General features: G+C 35.4%; 1 protein-coding gene across 4 annotated transcripts in view; it reads right to left on the bottom strand.

Annotated features, from left to right (window-relative positions):
- CAB39L (calcium binding protein 39 like) overlaps positions 1 to 16,376 on the bottom strand; it is an 86,842-nt gene that overhangs the window by 54,121 nt on the left and 16,345 nt on the right. Inside the window, exon 1 of one of the 4 annotated variants that reach the window (XM_045514061.2) lies at positions 4,937 to 5,347. The exons of 2 other annotated variants lie outside the window; for them this stretch is intronic. The gene's annotated coding sequence lies outside the window, so the exon portion shown is untranslated. Of the gene's footprint in view, positions 1 to 4,936; positions 5,348 to 16,376 lie in introns of those variants that run through there. One more of the 4 variants, XM_010951418.3, reaches the window with a different exon arrangement.

Genomic DNA, 16,376 nt, shown 5'->3' with positions numbered 1-16,376 from the left:
TTCTCTTTTTTCCCCAAACTTTGTTTAATAGATCATACAAATGCTTTTACAATGGAAACACCTTCTCATTGATGATATTTTTAATGACAAAACAATTGTTTTTCTAAAGTTCAAACTGTGGAATATCTGATCATCATGCCTTTTCAAAGCATTAGTCAAACAAATATGATTTCTGTTACTTTGGCTATGAAATTTCATGAAGAGTAGTACTTGGCTTAGATTCTGGAGAGAAAGCCAAAAAAAGTGTTTAGCTCTTCTCCCAGGGCACTCAGGCCCTGTAGATTTTGTAGTAGATTTTGGCAGCATTCCCTTTCCTAATACACAGTTAAATATTTCATATTCCTAACTTACGTGTGAGCTCCTCTAAACATGGCCCAAAGCCAATCGCTCAAGTGAGTCATCTGAACATGCTCAGTGACAAAAGTGGAGAGGAGTGTGTTTGAAGGGGGACAGGGACAGGGAAGGTGGGAGAAGGGGTCATTTGGGGACATTAAATGCCCTCATTGTTATCTCTTAAAATGTTTTAAAGGGGAATAAATGTCTATCTGTAGGTGGCTAATGAGTATTTCTAGGCCTTTATGATGAACCTCCAACTGTGCTGTTCAACAATAGTTCTAATTTTGAAGATTTCCCACAAAAGCTTAAGGGAGTGGAGGATTTATCTCTGAAGACAAGAAAAGTCTCAAGATTTCCACAGGTAAAACCATAAAAAATATAACCAAGCTGCTAACTCACTATAAGAAAGCCAGCTCAAAAATGAGCCTTCTTTTCCTCCATACAGGTTTACTTCACAATCAACAATAAGTGAGAGGGGAACAGTTAAATTGAAGTCACAGGGACCGTCTCTCAAACCAACAAAAATTAAACCACCATATTAAAAAAAAATTCAGAGAAGTTGAGGAATTACTATTCCTTTATCTATATTTCAAATAGGACTCACAAATAGAAATAATGCAATCAAAAGTGCACCTATGTCAAATAATTGGGCCAAAAAGATTCATTTAAAAAAAATTAATGGGATGGAGAGTACATGAGTATATATATTTGTCAATATTCAGTGAAATGTTCTCTTAAAATGGGTAGGTACATTTGATCAAATGTAAATTTTACTAACAAGTACACCTAAAAGTTCTACTGTATTTGTATCCAAATAGGCCTCTTCCCATCACAAAATCATAATTTAGAATTGCCTTCTCAGATATAATGATTTACAAAGTATATCATTATAGTTATATATGTTATGATGCCAAATCCATCATAAAGCATATGTCAAAGTACCTTCCAATCAATGCCCTCTACCCTTCAGTTGTTCCATTTTAAAATATACATCCTATATGTGATTAGAAGATGCTGCAATTGAGTTTTGTACTTGAAAACCTACAGAAATGAGTGAAAATCAGTAGACAAAGTATAAATAAGGACTTTCACTGATCATCCTTTTTCTCAGTTCAAAATGACTAAGAATGATCTTGTTTTTGTAAGTTTTATTAACAGACTTTGAGGGAGAGACATTTTCTAAAAATGAACAATTTACATTGAAATGGAAAACTTGTAAGAATTTTTTATGTACCCTTACTTATCTGGAAGCCTTGATCAGATTTACATCAGGATAAAAACTCTTTTACAAGAAGAAGAAAAACCCATGTACTTGGGAATTGCTTCTTAATTCTAATGTTTGTAATCACTGAAATAATTCAAAAATAGAATTAGTATATGAAGTTAGGAAGACATACAACTACTAATTTATTTATTATTCTAAATATTAACCTACTAGACTGTTCTTCCAGAAAAAAAAACAATCAGAAACTTCATTTACAGTGATGTTTCTGGAAGAGACTAGATGAGTTTCTGCTAGAAATTTAAGACATAATTCACAAAACTGAAAAATTTATTGTTTCATTTACAAGGAGTAAAGATTTCATTTCAAACCAATTGTTTTAATTACCAGTGGAACATTATGTATGTCCATAAGTAAAAAGCATGCTAATATAGTTATAATAGATTTTTCCTTGCTAAAGGAATGTCAGCTAAATATTATCTTTAAGCAGCATTATAAATACATATGTACACATACATGTCCACAGGCATCCGTATCTCAGAAATGGAAAATTGTCAAACTATTCCACTTCATTTCATTCGATCATTCAACAGATATATATTATGCACCTACTATGTGGCACTTCAGACTACTTAAAATCATTACTTTTAAAATATGATCTGAAATATAAGACAGTATTTCTTGATCAAATGAAAAGGTTTTTCTGCCACTAAAAATCATCCAAGATAAGTATAATCTGCATTCACTGTATTGTTTATTTCACTATTAATTAATAATACATATGTTTATTGCATTACTAACTTAAACAGTTTATATCTTGGCCCTTTAGAGAAACTTTTTAAAATTGAAGTATAGTTGATTTACAAGTTTGTGTTGGTTTCAGGTGTACAACAAAGTAATTCAATTATATTATATATATATATATTTCAGATTATTTTCCATTACTGTAGAGAAACTTTTGGGGCCTATATAACTAAACTTAATTTGGATAGGCCTAATTTGAGTTTTCCAAATAGGCCACATTTCTTTGTACAGGTCCTAGTACACATATGCAAATACATAATTCTTCTGAGTTAAAGTTGACAACTTACTTCAGAACGTTCCATGTCAAGATACCCGGCTTGTAAACTACGTCCCCTCATCAGCATCCCTACCAGCTCAGGATCACCACCAAGTTACACCACCATCTTTTCGTCTTCTCTTGAGTTGGGCCTGTTCTGTACTTCTATTGCTTTGTTTGCTTCTTAAAACTCAATTCTTGCCAGGCCATCTCTTTCTCATAATGAAAAGTGTGTGTCCCTAAACCCCTTTCCTTTCTTAGATACCTTGGAAAAGTTACTCAGTTCCATTTTTGTGAACCAAAGAAAGAGTTCAGTCCTCACCTAGTAACTATGTATTAGGTAGCTATTTATGTGCCAGGCACTGGGCTACTCCTCAGAAATGACTGATAAGCATAAAAGCAGTGGCTAGAAATATTCCTGTAGGAAGGAAAAGAAGCATCACTGATTTTAATGTAAGATTAGATCTCATAAGCAGTGCAATCAACCTTGGAAGCTCTGAAAAGTACCTAGAAATCCCACTGATAAGCATACTGAGTTTCTTCAAGCATTAATATTTAGGATAAATAAAAATAATGTCTTATTCAATATAACTGTCTTTATATTTAGTTTCATCACTATAATTGATTTTATACAGCTAAAATTTTCTAATATTTTTCAGGGTTGCAATGGTTTTCCTATAGCATATATAAAATGTAATAAACACAAAGCAATCATTTGTTAAACTGTTTCCCAAAGAAGATGGGTCCCAAATTCCCAACAACACACTCACAAATAAACTTCTAAGGTGTAAAACATTTGCAAATTGGGGGTGACTTATTCTTTATTTCTATATGGCTTAAGAAATGGGCCACTACTAAGATAATACCAATGAATTACTAGTTGAAAGTAAAAAATTATTCTCAAGTTCGTAAAGCTGTGTGCAAATCTTCCATCAGTCTAAGGATGGAAGGGAAATTCTGTGGAAGGGAAATGTGGGAAATTCTGTAAAATAGTAAAAGTTGGTTTGTGATATTATCTCTACTGTAGTTACTTTTGACTTCAAGTGCAAGATATTGGTCCAGAAACGGTTTTCACAGACCAGCGGAGTTTCTTCTTATACATAGATCAACAGGTTAAAAAAAAAACCCACAAACCCCCACAAAACAAAACCTGTTCTACAGGCTTCTGCACACATACAGGAAATATTAGGGAAAGTACAGCCTTTTAAAATTATTTGTAAAATAAAATTACAAACTCTTTCAGTATGTTCATTGACACTCTGCTGAAGTTTTCATTTCTGCCAAATTGATCTGCCTTAAAGGACTCACTTGAATCAATAACTAAAGACATCTTTTTTTGAGGCTGGCAGAGAGTAGATTAGAAACTTTGCTTAGAATGATGCATCTTTATGCAGTGACTCACTTGAGCAGCTAACCATATACACTTTCTTCCTCCCACAGAAGAATGATTACATGCCTTGCACCGATGCCTTTAAAAAGATGTATATAAAATTAGTATGCAATCTCCTATGTTAAGATCATATAAATGAAGTTTTTACTGAATGTAAATACACATTTTAAGAGTTTATTCTTTTTTCCCTGCTCTGTTGCTTATATACATATATGCTTCTGGTTAAAACAGTTCTTCAGCAGAACAGTTTTATATGAGAACAATATATATACCAGCTATAAGAACAAAATAACTGCTTATTCCTTAATTTGAAATCCATCTGCACTCATTTTGTATCAAATAATAAATCTGATATGTAAATTGTGTAATTTTTATTTTCATTACAGAACTTTGAAAAAATCATGTGTCCTTTGGATCTAACAGAAGCATTCAACATTTAAATTATATATCCCTTTAACTAATGGCATCATTAACATTTCTAATTTAATTATGAGGGAATGCTGTAATTTATAATAACTAAAAATACCAAACACCACAATGATCATTTTAAATTTACTGACAATAGACAGAGAGGTAACTTTTGAATTTTCATGCAGTTGAAAGAGAAACATGAAAAATGGTATCCTGCCACTATTTTATTTTTAGAAACTCTTTGTAAATAAAAACTCATTTCCAAAATAAGATATTCCATGGACACAGAATAGTTGGTAATTATTCAAGTGCCTTAGGCAACAGAGAAGTATTGTTTTGTAGTTGTTTTTAAAAATCTCTCCTAGTAACAGCAGTTCATCATGCACAAAGAAACAAGGTAACAGCATGGTTTAAAATGAATATATAAGCAAGAACTGTAAAGCCTCAAATAAAACTGAAGTTTATCATATTAATTTCTTTTCCGTGAGGCAGTATAGGTAACTCGGTTGATACTCACCAAATGTTACAGAAAAGCCCAGACTTGTCTAAGCAACGAAAAGTAGACACATGGTGAGGTGCTGAAGACAGCTCTCTCTGGGGCTCAAAGCACTTTAGATGAAGTAGCCTTTATCTTCCATTTAATAGAGGGTACCTCCTGTTACCAAACTGTGGCAGAGAAAAGAGTTTCCACAATCCCGTCTTGACTTTCTGTCTCTCTCTTTGAAGAGTAACAGTTACCACCGGAAAACGTTAGCAGAAAATGATCACTTGAACACTCACACAGGGCAGCTGTAAATTTCCACTCTCTTCGCTTGCTCTCAGATTCCAAGCCTTGCTTGTCTCTTAATCTGTCACAGGCAGTTCTGTTTCTGGTCAAACCAGCTTGCTTATGCGTTCTCCTCTCCCTCTCTAACGCACTCATTTAGATACATACCACACAGTCACAGCTCCCTTTTATTTCCTCCCTCCAATCATGCAATGTCACAAGAATGTGCAAAGCAATTAAGCTGAGGCAAATTTAATTCTTCGCCAAAAAAAAAAAAAAAGTCTAGGCATAAACAAGAATTTTTTCTCATCACATTTTTTTCCCTTTAAATCCTATTTGTTCATGCATGGAGTTCTGTCAACAGATTAAACTGGCCTGACCATATTGTTTAAAAATGTAAATAAATGTTTCTAACAAAGGCGTGTTGACAGTGATAATAACAGATTTATCTGCTAATATGTTAGTTCCTCAGGGAAGATGCTATTTCCAAACATAATAAGAAAGTACAGCAAGTAAATACACAAATATTATTAATTTAATCCTGAGATTTAAAAAGCAAGGAAGATGTTAGAATTAGAGTATTCATAATTTAATTTTAAGTAATTTAATTTTGTGAAAATTTAATTTTTAAAAAACTATGGTACATTTTGAAACTTAGAACCAATATTTTAGTTATAAAAAGGAAATTATAGAGAACACAGAAAGTTATTACCACCGGAACTATTAAATAGAGCAGCTTATCCCATTTATGTGCAAACCAAATGTAATTATTTTGTTTAGAATGTCTCCCCCTTCCTACACCCAAGGACTATTGGTCAGGATGCATAAAACCTCTTCAATGAGACTTTGAAAAGCTAAGGTTACAATTTTTTTTTTCATCATTATACATGTATAGTTATGGAGTAAGATATCTTAAAATTATGAATCTCTCTGCAGGGTTTGGGGATGAGGAATTAGGTAGGAAGCTGAGGGGGATGGTTGGTGACAGGCTTAGGTGGCATTTGTTGGATTCTTTGGAGTTAGAAGGCAAGATATTCAGCTTGGAACACGTGCTGACTCTGTGAGAAAGCCAGTCAGAGCCTGCTGTGGACTCTTCTGTTCCAGTTCCTTAGCCCCTGACACTTGTATGTTCTGTCTCCCACTGTGTTTCCAATCAAAATGCTCGGGCTCTTCTGACAGATCTCCCAATTACAGAGCTGGCAGATATAGTTATTAGACCTATTACTACTTTCATCTCACTCTCTGCAGAACTGAAATAACTCTAAGAATATGAGCTTGAATAAAGTGAAAGGTAAATATTTGTAAATACTAGTTTATCGTTAAGAAAAATAAGTTGAGCGAATAAATCTTAGCTTTCCTAGCGTGTATATCATATATATTTAGTATATATTTCTTAACCTACATATATTTATTATAAAATACATATTTCTTTATCTGGCTCATTTAATCTAGACTTTTAAAAGTTAAATATATTATAAGGAAATTTTAACACCTAAAAATTGGCATTAAGACTAGAGATCAGTCTGCTGACTATTACTTCAAATTAGTAGTTTTATAAATTTGGAATCATATTTCGTATTTTCAAAGAAACGTTAAATGGAAAACCACTGAGGGATATTAAGAGCCTACTATCTTCCTGAGTCTAAGATTATACTCAAAGAGTTCTGGTATAACTGAAGACATTTAGAATTCGTAAAGATAGCACTTAGAATAAATACAGGGCTGATTTTTTTTTTAAAGTCACTTCAAAATTTGGAGACTTTATATCAGTCTATGATGGATTCTAAGGCACAAAATAAAGACAAGGTATTTAATATATAATTAGACTCTCTACATATAAATGTGTGTATGTTTATATTTGATTCCTACTAAATACAATTTTTTAACATACACATAAAGAAATCATAAAAAGTGACCTTACATTAGGCCACAAACACATCAATAAATTTTCAAAGGAGAAGTAGTGTAAACTTCATTCTCTAAATATAACACACTGAAACTAGAAGTTCTTTTTAAACGTTTCAAAAGATAGAAAATGTTCTTTAAAAACCCTATTAATACTTGAAAATTAAAAAGAGCATTCTTCTAAAAATTATTTGGACAGAGAATTAAAAATACAATTACAGGGACTTCTGATTCAGGCTATGATGGTGTAATAGGGACTAGATTTAGTCCTCTGTCTTATATAACTAAAAACTGGACAAAATTAATAAAACAATGGTCTTCAGACACTGGATACCAGGCAGCTCAGCCCAGTAATCCCTGAAAGAAAGGAAACAAAGGTAAATCTTACTCTTGCCCCAGGCTGCAGAGCAGGAAGGGGAACCCATACAGAGCATTGCAGTCTCCCTGAGTTGAAAAGACAGAGTTGTTAATTCCAGAAGGCCAATGTGACTAAAATTTACACGGCAAAATACCAGAGAGCTGCAAAGTAAGCCCCAGAGATCTGCAGAGAGTTCCCCTCAAATCATCACCAAGAACTGAACTATATAGCACACTACTAAATAACCCACTGGTCAAAGAAGAAATAAATGCAGAAATCAGAAATTATTTTGAACTGAATGAAGAGGAAAACATAACATCAAAATCTGTAGGATGCAGGTAAAGAAGTATCTAGAGAGACGTGTTTAACATTTATTACTTAAATTAGAAAAGAAGGCATGCTTCAAGTCAATAACCTCAGCTTTCACCTGGAGAAACCAGTGGAGTAAATTAAACCCAAAGAAAGCAGAAAAAAGAAAATGATAAAGAGCAAAAATCAATAAAGTTAGACACAAAACAATGAAAAATATCAATGAAACAAAACCTGATTATTTGAAAGATCAATAAAAATGATAAATATCTTACAAGATAAAAATAGAATACTGGTAATGAAACATTAAACTATAAAAAAGCTATACAGGTGAGTATTTATTTGCTCTCTGGGTAAGACAGTTTTTTCAGACCAGATCTATTTAAGAATAATGCATTGAATTTGTTATACCCTCCTCCCCTTTCCTTTTAAAAAGGAAACATTTTCAAAAAACCAAGACAACTCTTTTACAGAAATTTGGAGAATATGTTTTGTGGTGCCACTTTACTTGTTCTTCTTTCACCTGTATTTCCTATAGACGAGAAATCTGCTCTAAAAGCATAATAAAACACAAACATTTTGACAAGAAAATGTCATAAGTTCATAATGTATCATATCAAGAGGCAACAGTCTCACTGTCCCACTATCAGTGATGTATGTTTGATGACTGAGTTAGGGTAATGATAGCAAACTTCTTTATGGAAAAGACTTGTTTTCCTTTTTGACTAGCTAGTAGGATGTAGACCGATATTCTGTCAACATGCAAATATGCAATTCTCTATCAGTGCTTACTCCAGTGATTTTAGTATTCATTGGTGATCCCTGACTAAATCAGTCTCTTCACCAGGGTTGCAAACTGGTGACTTTAAAAATTCTGTTCTTCCTACATATATTGGCTGGCACTTTTCTGCAGAGAAGAGCTTCTCCCCAACTGTATTTCTAATTGAAAAGGCATGATAATGGCTTCTCTTTATTTAATTACCAGTTTTGAGAGTAAGAAGCTGATAATATTCACTTCCAATGGTGGCAAATGAGAGATTGTTCCCCACCACCCCACTGTGGGAGAAGTCTTTCTCCTTTTGAATATCATTATAGGTTTTATAGATTTTTATATACTCAGTATGTTTCAATCAATTACAGGCATTATTCTTTATGGTGCTGTCTTCCTAGCCTACGTTCTCCCCAAAGGCAGGGTCTGAAGCAAAAGGCTCATGTAATATTATTTTAATGAGAAATCCAATCACAGTAAGCAAGAATGAGGGAGAAAGGGGAATAATACAAAGAAAGAGGGAGAGTCAATAGAGGTGGCTATCTATTAAATCTACCAGACTGAACTCTTAGAAGCCATATAAAGTATATTTCAGAATCACCCCTAGGGTTTGGGGGTTGGAGGGCAGGAAAGGAAGAGGAAGAATTTATATACTGGCTCTCATCTTCTATTGATCAAAGTCTTTCCCAAAAGGACACTAACTCCCCTACACTTGAGTTCAACTCCTCTGTTATTCTGGGTTGCACATGTGTGGGTCTGGGCACCAAGTGGACCCAATAGCAGTGGGCACTCGGAAGCCCTGGGGCAGGTAGCAAAGGGCTTACAGAATGACAGGAGCTGAAGCTATTAGGTTATGACTGCATGAAGCTGGCATAGAGCTGAAATGAGACAAGTGAGTCCTAGAGGATCTGTGATGGCATGTATGAGGTATCTTAAATAATTGCTCAAATTTTCCCAAATTTTGGCCTTTCAACATAGCCCCTGCATCCTTTTGATACAATTTCAATAATCTTTGAACTTTCACTGCTTTCTTGTTCAACAAAATATCACAGGCTCACCTTGTATTTACTTTGTCCCACATCTGGAATGAGCCATTTCTCCAGGGGGATGTTTTCAAGTGTCACTAACAGTGCACTCACACTTACTCAAAAGTGTCCACTTACTGCATCCAGTTCCAAGCTCTCTGTTGGTATTATGCTTTTATCAAGTTTCAAGTAGCTCCTTATGGTCTAGTATCCTGTGGCTCAATTATAAGTTTACTCCCCTACCCAAGACTACCAATGAACAAGGCAAAGAGAAACAGGAAACCGGCACTAAATACACCCACATCAAAAGGGGGAAGTGAAGAAACATTAATCTATAATATATATGATATTTTGCTGGACAAGAAGAGCAAGCTTTCCTGCCTGGGGATGAGTTCCTCAGCTTCCAAACTGGTTGGCCCTGGTTCTGATCTCTCTAATCCCTGGGAGAACCCTCCCTACTAGTTGTCTCCAAAGTCACATTTGTGAATGGTTCCTGACTGGGAGTTTTCCCGCTGAAGCCAGTCTGCTTGTTTGGGGGTCAGATTTTGGGGTCTGGGAGTTGGCAAGGGATGGAAAGTGATGGATTTTTATTTCTCAGGCTTGAATTTCTTTGACAAGTCAACTGTCTTAGATTATTATGTGGCTTCTAATCACTTTGCTTTTTGTCTTCTACTAATCAAAGCCAGAAATTGTTGAATCTGGATCTACTATTGTGATTCTTGTCTCTAACCAGCTTCCTAGATCTGCCCACTACTCAAGTCCCCAGGTTAAACTGCTTCCATCTTGGCCTCTTCCCCCCAAATGGGGCACACCTCCCCGTATACCTAGGCTGCATCCCATTAGATTGCTCTGTATTCCAGGGTTGACTGTCCCACAAGGGAGAAGCAGAAGATGTTTGTGTTTTCAGGCTTCTCCTAGATTCTAATCATATTTTTCTTATACTTTGTGCCTCTCTGCTTTTGCTCATACTAATTTAACTCAAGGCTGTGATCACACTGGAGACACATTAGGCAAGCACAATGCTTAGGAAGTTCTTAAGCTCTCAGATTCTAGATATGCCCTTTAAGTTATCCTTTCCCATATGAGCTCATATCTTTTATCCAAAATCTTTTGACTCAAATTCTACACAGGTGGAGCTTTGCAAAACCACATATTACTCTATGATTCATTTCATTTATCTGTGACTTTGCTCATTTACAATATCATTATCATGAGAAGGGTGGCTTAAAATCTGACAACTGGAAGTAATGTCTAAGAGAGTCTTAAGTAAGATTTTTCTCTCAAATTTTCTCTTTTTTTTTTTTTTTGACTTTGCTTATAACATTGGATCATTCAGCATTTTTACAGCAGTCACTTTTTATTTATTTATTTTTTTTCTAGGGGGGGAGGTAATTAGGTTTGCTTGTTTTATTTATTTTTGGAGGAGGTACTGGGGATTGAACCCAGGACCTTGTGTATGCTAAGCATGCACTAGACCACTGGAGCTATACCCTCCCCATTATTCAGCATTTTTAAGTGATAGAAGACAAATTTTACAGCCTCCTTTCACCCTTACCTTGCCTGCATCTTCTAAAAAAAATCCTAACCTAGTACATTCATCTATTACCTAAATAAATTCCTATCTATCAGTTCTATCCATCACTACACTTCCCATTGTCCACGTCCTTCTGTATTTAACTCCCTACAGAAAGGAGTCAGCCTCTATTTTCCCCCACGTTCTTCTCTCCTGATCAATAACACTGTATTTACCTAAACAGATAATCAAGTTTGTTCTTGTGTTTGTCTTAATTATACTTCTAAGGTTGATGAAGAAACAATAAAACAAGAACTGTAGTACTTTAACATAGAGTGTAAATTTACAAATTTTTCTATAGGGAAATTAACAGGAAGTTGTAAAAGACTTAAAATACTCATATTCCTTCTTGTTTAATAATTCAATGTCTACAAATTTATTCTAAGAATAATAAGTATGCGAGAAAGCAGATACAGAAATATTTATCACACTAACACTGAGCAAAAAAAAACAAAAACAAAAAAAAAACCCAGAAACTGAAGTCCAAAACTACATGATTGAGTATATTTACTTATTGGATTCCATGTGGCATGGGCACTGACCAATCAAAGCAGATGTCCAAACAACCAGCATAGTTGCAAGCCACTCAGCATACCTGCTGAATATTAAGTGAGTGGAGTTCATTCATCCACACAGAATATCATGGTCAAGTTGTTTCAAAATATTTAAAGAAATGAGGATATATTTATTGCATAATACCAAGCTTAAAACATCCAAGATGCTAAACTTAGTAAAGAATATGAGCCCCCAATTTTTGTTCTATATTTTTACATGAACCTTTCCTTCCATATGGACGTGGAAAGAATACCAAATGTTAACATTAGTTGGAACACTGGTGATCATGTTCATGTATTCTTGTGTTATCCAAATATTCTACAATCAACATGTACAGTTTTGCTACAAAATGAAGTAACATTTCCTAAAAATCACCATGTTACACAATATGATGCAGTAAGAACCACAGGAATTATGGGGAAAATAGGATTGGAGCTCAATACTCAAATATTTTGTCAGACTTTTTTTTTTAAAGGCAGAAACCTAATAAAAACAGTAGCACAGTTTTATGTATGTTAGGTGGTTAAAAAATACATAAATACCACAATAAAAATGGCACTTTTCCTTGAAAGAGACCTGACATTTGCTTGTGGAGGTGGGGTTAGAAGACTTGCAGCTTGTGAATTATTTTGAAATAGTGGAAACAGGATTATCTGAAATCAGCTGGAGAAGCTGTAACAACAAACGTGGATGAATGTGACTCCTATAACATGTGGTACACAGAGATAGCTGGTACATGTCCGAGGTGTGTGCATGTCTGTATTTTGTGTATTTCTCCAGGGCCTGGTTCAGCTAGGTGGTTTTCTGCATTCATGAAACTGCACAAAAGCAAACAAGAAATCTGGATTATGCTCCAACTGGTACCTAACGTATCAATCATACTAAAACAAATTTATGTTTTCAAAACAAGTGTTATAACAGAAATGATTATTACTTTTATTATTATAAAAATATATGTATATGCTGAGTATGCTAACAAGTATTGTGAACCTGTTGTAATTCTGCTAATTTGGGTGACTACAGATCTTTCTTTTTTTAAAGTGGTATTTATCTCTTTCTTACTCCCACTGCCTTTTTTCTCTCACTTCTCATTTATGCTTTTGTTTCTCTATTTTTCTCTCTTCCTGAAGACTACAGTGTAGACACAGAATACCACAGTTACACCTTCAGGTAGCCCAGGAATAACATTAGACTTATGCTTCAGTAGCCTTATGCCAAAAAGGAAGCCCCAAAGCAAAACGTCTGCTGACTATCTTAGGAGTCTGTCATGGTATCCACGTACCATAGCTATCTCTAGTTCTTCCTTCTCATAATTCCCATTTCAGACAGAATTTACACTGTGGCCTTGGAACTTGCTTGAAGATATTCAAACTGCTTTCATAAAAGCAGAATACAGAAGAAATGCTAGAGGAGAAAAGAGGTGTCCAATTTGCACTGAAATGAGGGTTAACTGATAGGATGAAAACACATTTCCAACTATCCATTAATTGCTGATCCTTGGCCAAATTTGGAAATCTTTAAAAGATCTTAACTTCAGCAAGATAACAACTTCATTAGTTTGGTTTCTGTTATAACTAACTCTGCTTCCCATCTCCTGCTTTTTGTTAGGAAGGCGGAAGCGTAAATTACAAAAATTAGGTGAGACTGCTACCCACTGGCTGTATTTCCAAATCTCTTAAAGCCGAGGACATCAATCTTTTTCTAATTTTGTAGCACTACTCTGGCCCCCTGCTGGTACTAAGCTGCAGTGGCAGCTGCAATATTTAGCCCTAAGCAATAAGATCTACTACGCCAGTCCAAGGAATGACTGCCTTGTTTCCCTAATGCCAAGATAAAGTATATCTATACCTGTATCTATTTATTAATAAATAAATACAGATATATGGCCTCCAAAGGCCTTTATGTGATAAACTATTCTGAACATTCTTCTCATATCAATGGCTAGTTTCATAGGTAATAAATCTTCGGAATTAGGTTTGAATGAAAACAAACCATGCAGAAGTAACATATCTTTAAACTGGAGATAATAGCATACACTTCCAGGACTAGTTGTGAGAATCAAGTGAAACAGTATACATACACGACTTGCACTTAGTTAAGTGTTAAATGTTAGACACTGTTCCACTCATAAAATTAAAAAAAAAAACTCTAGCATATATTAAAAGTGTATCATCCAACTTGCAGTTGCTCTGTCACTATTTTCGAATGGGGCAGATCCACTGGAGGAGTCACAAGCAGTTTGTGATCAAGCTCACTTATTAAACACTTAGTAGATGCACAGAGCTATACTAAGTGCTCCAGAGACACACATACCCACACCACCACCAAATCACTAACTGTGTGTTTAAGGACTTTTAAATTTGTCTTAGATACCAACCAGACCAAAACAATTCTATTAAAAGAATTCTGGATGCAGCATTTTAAAAAAGCATAGGTTAGGGATACAGAAACCCTGGAGTTTTGTCTAATTTACTCTAACCAAGAGATAGGGTTGAGGTGCGGGCAGGGGAAATGAGACTATCAGTTATTTGACCTAAGTAAAAAACTAAAAGCAATCTCAGAGGTTCTAGAAGTGACACAAGGGTTCCAGAATATTTGTACATTTGCAATTAATAACAAATTATCAAGGAGATGCTCTATAACAATGCTTTCTTTTACACTCTATTCATCCATCTTTCATTCCAACAAACAATTTTGGGGTATTTTCTATGTGACACAAAGTAGTTCTCATAATGAACTTCAATTAATACTGTCAGTACTTTCAGAGTTGCTACTAGTTTATATGATGCTTTGGTGAAAGTCAGAAAAAGGGACAGGTGCAGCCAAGCAGATGCATAGATTAACCAGCAAACAGCACCATCCTCCAGGCAGATGCAGCCCTGCACCAGCCTGGCAATAGTTTGATGTGGGGGGAGGGGGATGTGAGCTCGATTTCAGGAGACTTTGGGCAGTGGACAAACCAAACAACTAAATGCAATGGCCCTGAACACTTGTTTACAATGGCAAGGATCTGTTACAACTTTCTCATCACTTCAACATGCAGGATTCATTCATCCAACCATCTGAGGGAAATCTGCTCTTTAGGATATGGAGTTGGAATAAAGAATTCATATTCTATTAGGGGATATAAGACATGTACCAAAAATAACTACAGTGTAAGGCAAAAAGTTATGAATCACGAAAGAAAAGACCAGTGAAATACCATAAAAATTCAGAAGAGCCAAAAAAAAACTTATATCTTGAAGAACCAGAGGCTGTTTCACAGCAAAGGTGCACTGGAACTCAGTCTTGAATGATGGGTACAATTTAGACACATGGAGATAGGAACAGACATTTGGGAAGTACAAGATGTAAGCAACAAAAAGTAATTTATCAGGAGGAAATGCTATGTGAATGACAGTTAAAAAAAAAGAAAAACAGGTTAGGATCGGATTATGAAGAGCCTTTCATACTAGGCTAACGAGTTAACTGTTAATTTGTGGGCAAAAGGGAGCCATGATGTAATCAAGTTCTCCTTCATGAATCTGAATTTGGTAGTGTTGAAGAAGAATCAAAAGAGCAGAGAAACAGGAGGAGATGAAGTTAAAGGCAACTGCACTAGTCTAGGATGACGATGAATATCAGAGACAATAGGTCTGGCAAATGAATAAATGTACATGGTACTTGAGAGAAGAGACAAGATGACAATGAAAATGCTTGTGTGAAAGAGTAGATAGTAATATCTTCAAAATAAATAAGGACCAAAGAAGGAAAAGCAAATTTTTACAAAATAACCAGTTGCTTGATATGTAACAATCTTCAGGTGCCAGCAAGACTTCTGGATATAGATGCCTATACAGAACCAGAACCTGGAGGGAAAACACAGCCAGGGCAGTATACCTGGGGGTTACCCATTCTGCCCATGCAGTGTGAGAGACCAAAAAGAGCACCAAGAACAAAACTTTAGGGAACACCTATAAGTGGTCATAGGAAAAAAAAAAAAGACTAATAAAACAGTGGTAAAGAAGGACAGGAGAACCAGACAAGTATACTATCACTGCGACCAAAAGGGAGAACATCAGGAACTCAGAGTGTGCGTCAATAATGAACGCTGGAGAGCAGTGAAGAGCATCCTGCCTGGACCTGTAACCTAAGGCCCTCTTTTCAATTCTGACAAAGTAAAAGTATTAGGGGTATTCAGAGAACCACCTACGATAGGAAAAGGCATCTTTAAGAATTCATATTCCCCTAAAATCCTAAAGACACAGGCTGATAGACCAAAGCCAGACTGGGATCACCAGAGCATACCACAGTATAGCAAAGCATAAAGCAGGCGGAGGACTCCAAGCCAGTCCTTCTGGGAAGATGGTAATACTGGTTCTGATCCAGGTCGCGTGGCTCAACAGCCCTGCCTAGAACACTGGATGAGCGGCTGGAGTCTTAGTAGTACTTGATACACAGCAAACGGTCACGGGCAAAATTAGGACTGTAAGAGGTTAAGGATGAGGTCATGGAGGCAAGAGCATGTATTACTGTTTTCAAGTGTCTGATAAGGAATGGAAGGAGAGCTTGAAGGACTAACAAAAGGGATTTTGTTGCTTTTTTTTTTTTTCACTTTGAACTCTCAGTAGATTGAATGGTGGTGCAGATATGAGGAAGATGCAAGAGGAAGAGGATAATTAATGAGTCAAGATTCTTCAGCCCACAGTGGAGGACGG

This window comes from Camelus bactrianus, chromosome 14 (assembly GCF_048773025.1).
Source record: "Camelus bactrianus isolate YW-2024 breed Bactrian camel chromosome 14, ASM4877302v1, whole genome shotgun sequence".
NCBI classification, from domain to species: Eukaryota; Metazoa; Chordata; class Mammalia; order Artiodactyla; family Camelidae; genus Camelus; species Camelus bactrianus.
This window is presented reverse-complemented; position numbering and strand designations above follow the sequence as displayed.